The sequence below is a fragment of the Pristiophorus japonicus genome, chromosome 3, assembly GCF_044704955.1.
Source record: "Pristiophorus japonicus isolate sPriJap1 chromosome 3, sPriJap1.hap1, whole genome shotgun sequence".
Lineage (NCBI taxonomy): Eukaryota > Metazoa > Chordata > Chondrichthyes > Pristiophoridae > Pristiophorus > Pristiophorus japonicus.
The window spans coordinates 326588172-326595137 of NC_091979.1; the positions used below are offsets into that span (position 1 = coordinate 326588172).

At 44.0% G+C, this 6966-nt stretch overlaps 1 non-coding gene across 1 annotated transcript; it reads left to right on the plus strand.

Annotated features, from left to right (window-relative positions):
* trnav-aac (transfer RNA valine (anticodon AAC)) lies at window positions 1–73 on the plus strand. Its single transcript has one exon. It is a non-coding gene; the product is annotated as a tRNA-Val (tRNA).
* The last annotated feature ends 6893 nt before the right edge of the window (window positions 74–6966 follow it).

The window sequence follows — 6966 nt, forward strand, 5'->3', positions numbered from 1 at the left end:
GTTTCCGTAGTGTAGTGGTTATCACGTTCGCCTAACACGCGAAAAGTCCCCGGTTCGAAACCGGGCGGAAACATTATGCAAACGTGTTCAATTAATGATAAGATAAAATTAAATCATTCATATTAGTGGTTCAATGTTAACAGAGTGCAGTGTCTCACGATGCTGTTCCATTTGCTGATTTCTCTCTGCAGTTCTGTTCACACTCAAATTCTACACAGTGTCTCTCACTCCCTCTCGTTTCCAGCCCTGACGCTGGAGAAACCATATCTCAAAGCTGCACATTCCGTGCATTCAGGTAAGCTGTGAGAGATTATTAAAGAATCCTGCCACGCCACCACGCTTCACAACAGAAAATTAAAGCCACAAACAAACCCATCGACTAATCGCTCTTCCTCAGCTCCAGAGTGAGTGAGGGCGGGACAAGCCCTAACTTCCGCTCCCACACTCTCCAATCAGCCGCTGCCGGCGGAAAGCGGAGAATGCAGCATCAAACAGCGGTTTACCGCCCTTCACTGGGCTGCAAAATGCCACCGTTCCAGACAACGCTCCCCGTGCTCCGAACAGCAGCCTCATAAGATGCTTCATCTCAGCTTCCTGAGTTCGAGCCCCAGCTTGCACGAACACTTCTTCACTAGAAACAGCATTAATTATCTGATTGCCACGTTTTGCATCATGAAAGTAATCCTAACCGATAATTATTTCATCATAGAGGTTTACAGCATGGAAGGAGTCATTTACGCCCATCGTATCTGCACCGGCCAACAAATGCCCAGTTTTAGATGTGCACCCCTGCACCTTATTGCATTTCATGTGCACATCTAAGAACTGGTTAAATGTGGTGAGGGTTTCTGCCTGCACCACACTTTCAGGCAGTGAGTTTGAGACCCCCACAAATATCTGCATGCAGAATGTTCACTTCAAATCCCCTTTAACCCTTACACTAATTACTTTTAAATTATGCAGCCTGGTTGTTGACCACTCCACTATGTGAAATAGACCCTTTTACTCAACAATATCTAGGCCCCTCCTATTTTTATACACCTCAATGCTGTCGCCCATCAGGCTCCTCTGTTCCAAGGAAAACAAACCCATCCTATCCAATCTGTCCTCATAGCAAAGTTGCTCCACTCCCGGCAACATCTACGTAAATCTCCTCTGTACCCTCTCCAGCGTATTCACGTTCTTCCATCAATGCGGTGAACAGAACTGCACGCAGTACTCCAGCTGTGGCCTAACCAGAATTTTATACAGTTCTAGCATAACCCACTTGCTGTTCTCTTCCTTGCTTCTGCCAATAAATGCAACCATTCCATATGACTTCTTATCCAACTTTTCCAACTGGCCAGCTACCTTCAGGGATCTGTGGACAAGCAATCCCAGTTACCTTTGTTCCTCTACACTTCTCAATGTCATACCAGTTGATGTGAATTCCCTTTCCTTGTTAGCCCTCCACAAATGCGCGATCTCTCACATCTCTGGTTTAAATTCAATTTGCCACTGCTCTACCCCCTTATCAGTTGATTGATATCTTCCTGGAGTCTCCAGCTTTCTTCTTCATTATCAACCACACTGCCTATTTTAATAACACCTGAAAACTTCGTAATCATAACACTTATCTTCAAGTTGAGATCATTGATAAATACCATAAAAAGCAATGGATCTGGCACTGAAAACTGTGGAAGCCCACTGGAAACATCCTTCCAGTCACAAAAACACCCATCAAACATTACCCTTTGCTTCCTGCCTGTGAGCCAAATTTGGATCCAATTTGCCACTTCGCCCTGAATCACATGGGCTTTTAATTAGAAAATGCATAATCATTAAATGTTATCCTGCCTTCATGGGAAAACATCATTAACTGACTGATGATCTTCATTTGCACAACTAAAGAAATGTTAACTGAAGGAGAGTCCTTAATTGAATAACTTCTCTGTGCTCTGCACTTTACCTCTGAATCCATAAACCATTTTGGACACTGTGCTTTAGAAGTCTGCTTCAAAATGTTCATTGCTGGTAACATGTATATGAGACGTTGGAAACAGTGAGATAGACTGTAGTGCAAGGGACTGGTTATTGTGAAACAGCAAAGAAAATATACATTCTGGAAGAATACCATCGAAAGGAAGTGTGGCCCTAACAGCCAAAAAGAAGATGAAGTGCTGAGCCCTTTTCAGCAAAAAATTATTTTTCAAACATTTCTCTGACCGAATCTTCACAAAAGAAAAATGATGCTTTTAAAGTCATTAAACCCGAATTTTCGTGCACCCAAATCTTCTGAATCAGATGCCTCTCATTGTGCCAACTGAATCCATGTCCCTTTCAATATTCTGCTGACATGCACACTATTAAATGTGCCACTAACTTATAGAATCAAAGAATAAGGGAATGGATGCAGCCCGTCGAGCCCATGCCAACTCTCAACAAGTCTCACTCCCCTGTCATTTACCCGCAGCTGTGCAATTTCTTTCAGTCGGATACTTATACAACTCCGTTTTGAAAGATAAGATTGAGTCTGACTCCACCGCCCTTTAGAGAAGTGTATTCCAGATTCTAACCACTTGCTGAGGAATGGCCACTCCTGTTCCTATGTATAAAGGCAGAGAAACACGGGATCATTTCCTGCCACACTCACAACCTTGCTAAATCTAGCACCGTTATTCTCTTCTCCTGACACAAGCTCCAGAAGTGTCGTCCAGCTGTTGAGGTTAACGCTCTGGTTATGATCCCAACGATGTTACTGCCACAGCGTTTACGTAGTGTTGTGGTTATCACGTTCGCCTAACACGCGACAGGTCCCCGGTTCGAAACCGGGCGGAAACATTATGCAAACGTGTTCAATTAATGATAAGATAAAATTAAATCAATCATATTAGTGGTTCAATGTTAACAGAGTGCAGTGTCTCACGGTGCTGTTCCATTTGCTGATTTCTCTCCACAGTTCTGTCTACACAGTGTATCTCACTCCCTCCCGTTTCCAGCCCTGACGCTGGAGAAACCATATCTCAAAGCTGCACATTCGGTGCATTCAGGTCAGCTGTGAGAGATTATTAAAGGATCCTGCCACGCCACCACGCTTCACAACAGAAAATTAAAGCCAGAAACAAACCCATCGACCAATCGCTCTTCCCCAGCTCCAGAGTGAGTGAGGGCGGGAGAAGTCCTAACTTCCGCTCCCACACTCTCCAATCAGCCGCTGCCGGCGGAAAGCGGAGAATGCAGCATCAAACAGCGGTTTACCGCCCTTCACTGGGTTGCAAAATGCCACCATTCGAGACAACGCTCCCCGTACACCGAACAGCAGCCTCATAAGATGCTTCATCTCAGCTTCCTGAGTTCGAGCCCCAGCTTGCACGAACACTTCTTCACTGGAAACACCATTAATTATCTGATTGCCACGTTTTGCATCATGAAAGTAATCCTAACCGATAGTTATATAATCATAGAGGTTTACAGCATGGAAGGAGTCATTTAAGCCCATCGTATCTGCACCGGCCAACAAATGCCCAGTTTTAGTTGTGTACACCTGCACCTTATTGCATTTCATGTGCACATCTAAGAACTGGTTAAATGTGGTGAGGGTTTCTGCCTGCACCACACTTTCAGGCAGTGAGTTTGAGACCCCCACAAACATCTGCATGCAGAATGTTCACTTCAAATCCCCTTTAACCCTTACACTAATTACTTTTAAATTATGCAGCCTGATTGTTGACCACTCCACTATGTGAAATAGACCCTTTTAATCAACAATATCTAGGCCCCTCCTATTTTTATACACCTCAATGCTGTCGCCCATCAGCTTCCTCTGTTCCAAGGAAAACAAACCCATCCTATTCAATCTGTCCTCATAGCAAAGTTGCTCCACTCCCGGCAACATCTACGTAAATCTCCTCTGTACCCTCTCCAGCGTATTCACGTTCTTCCTTCAATGCGGTGACCAGAACTGCACGCAGTACTCCAGCTGTGGCCTAACCAGAATTTTATACAGTTCTAGCACAACCCACTTGCTGTTCTGTTCCTTGCTTCTGCCAATAAATGCAACCATTCCATATGACTTCTTAACCAACTTTTCCAACTGGCCAGCTTCCTTCAGGGATCTGTGGACAAGCAATCCCAGTTACCTTTGTTCCTCTACACTTCTCAATATCATACCACTTGATGTGTATTCCCTTTCCTGGTTAGCCCTCCACAAATGCGCGATCTCTCACATCTCTCGATTAAATTCAATTTGCCACTGCTCTACCCCCTTATCAGTTGATTGATATCTTCCTGGAGTCTCCAGCTTTCTTCTTCATTATCAACCACACTGCCTATTTTAATAACACCTGAAAACTTCGTAATCATAACACCTATATTCAAGTTTAGATCATTGATAAATACCATAAAAGCAATGGTTTTGGCACTGAAAACTGTGGAACCCCACTGGAAACATCCTTCCAGTCACAAAAACACCCATCAAACATTACCATTTGCTTCCTGCCTCTGAGCCAAATTTGGATCCAATTTGCCACTTCGCCATGAATCACATGGGCTTTTACATAGAAAATGCATAATCATTAAATGTTATCCTGCCTTCATGGGAAAACATCATTAATTGACTGATGATCTTCATTTGCACAACTAAAGAAATGATAACTGAAGGAGAGTCCTTAATTGAATAACTTATCTGTGCTCTGCACTTTACCTCTGAATCCATAAACCATTTTGGACACTGTGCTTTAGAAGTCTGCTTCAAAATGTTCATTGCTGGTAACATGTACATGAGACGTTAGAAACAGTGAGATAGACTATAGTGCAAGGGACTGGTTATTGTGAAACAGCAAAGAAAATATACATTCTGGAAGAATACCATCGAAAAGAAGTGTGGCCCTAACAGCCAAAAAGAATATGAAGTGCTGAGCCCTTTTCAGCAAAAAATTATTTTTCAAACATTTCTCTGACCGAATCTTCACAAAACAAAAATGATGCTTTTAAAGTCATTAAACCCGAATTTTCGTGCACCCTAATCTTCTGAATCAGATGCCTCTCGTTGTGCCGACTGAATCCATGTCCCTTTCAATATTCTGCTGACATGCACACTATTAAATGTGCAACTAACTTATAGAATCAAAGAATAAGGGAATGGATGCAGCCCGTCGAGCCCATGCCAACTCTCAACAAATCTCACGCCCCTGTCATTTACCCACAGCTGTGCAATTTTTTTCATTCGGATACTTATCCAACTCCGTTTTGAAAGATAAGATTGAGTCTGACTCCACCGCCCTTTGGAGCAGTGTATTCCAGATTCTAACCACTTGCTGAGGAATGGCCACTCCTGTTCCTATGTATAAAGGCAGAGAAACACGGGATCAATTCCTGCCACACTCACACCCTTGCTAAATATAGCACCATCATTCGATTCTCGTGACACAAGCTCCAGAAGTGTAGTCCAGCTGTTGAGGTTAAAGCTCTGGTTATGTTCCCAACAATGTTACTTCCACAGCTTTTCCGTAGTGTAGTGGTTATCACGTTCGCCTCACACGCGAAAAGTCCCCATTCCGAAACCGGGCGGGAACATTATGCAAACGTGTTCAATTAATGATAAGATAAAATTAAATCATTCATATTAGTGGTTCAATGTTAACAGAGTGCAGTGTCTCACGATGATGTTCCATTTGCTGATTTCTCTCTGCAGTTCTGTTCACACTCAAATTCTACACAGTGTCTCTCACTCCCTCCCGTTTCCAGCCCTGACGCTGGAGAAACCATATCTCAAAGCTGCACATTCCGTGCATTCAGGTCAGCTGTGAGAGATTATTAAAGGATCCTGCCACGCCACCACGCTTCACAACAGAAAATTAAAGCCACAAACAAACCCATCGACTAATCGCTCTTCCTCAGCTCCAGAGTGAGTGAGGGCGGGACAAGCCCTAACTTCCGCTCCCACACTCTCCAATCAGCCGCTGCCGGCGGAAAGCGGAGAATGCAGCATCAAACAGCGGTTTACTGCCCTTCACTGGGCTGCAAAATGCCACCGTTCCAGACAACGCTCCCCGTGCTCCGAACAGCAGCCTCATAAGATGCTTCATCTCAGCTTCCTGAGTTCGAGCCCCAACTTGCACGAACACTTCTTCACTGGAAACACCATTAATTATCTGATTGCCACGTTTTGCATCATGAAAGTGATCCTAACCGATAATTATATAATCATAGAGGTTCACAGCATGGAAAGAGTCATTTACGCCCATAGTATCTGCACCGGCCAACAAATGCCCAGTTTTAGGTGTGTACCCCTGCACCTTATTGCATTTCATGTGCACATCTAAGAACTGGTTAAATGTGGTGAGGGTTTCTGCCTGCACCACACTTTTAGGCAGTGAGTTTGAGACCCCCACAAACATCTGCATGCAGAATGTTCACTTCAAATCCCCTTTAACCCTTACACTAATTACTTTTAAGTTATGCAGCCTGGTTGTTGACCACTCCACTATGTGAAATAGACCCTTTTAATCAACAATATCTAGGCCCCTCCTACTTTTATACACCTCAATGCGGTCGCCCATCAGCCTCCTCTGTTCCAAGGAAAACAAACCCATCCTATCCAATCTGTCGTCATAGCAAAGTTGCTCCACTCCCGGCAACATCTACGTAAATCTCCTCTGTACCCTCTCCAGCGTATTCACGTTCTTCCTTCAATGCGGTGACCAGAACTGCACGCAGAACTCCAGCTGTGGCCTAACCACTATTTTATACAGTTCTAGCATAACCCACTTGCTGTTCTGTTCCTTGCTTCTGCCAATAAATGCAACCATTCCATATGAATTCTTAATCAACTTTTCCAACTGGTCAGCGACCTTCAGGGATCTGTGGACAAGCAATCCCAGTTACCTTTGTTCCTCTACACTTCTCAATGTCATACCAGTTGATGTGTATTCCCTTTCCTTGTTTGCCCTCCACAAATGCGCGATCTCTCATTTTCCACTGCTCTAC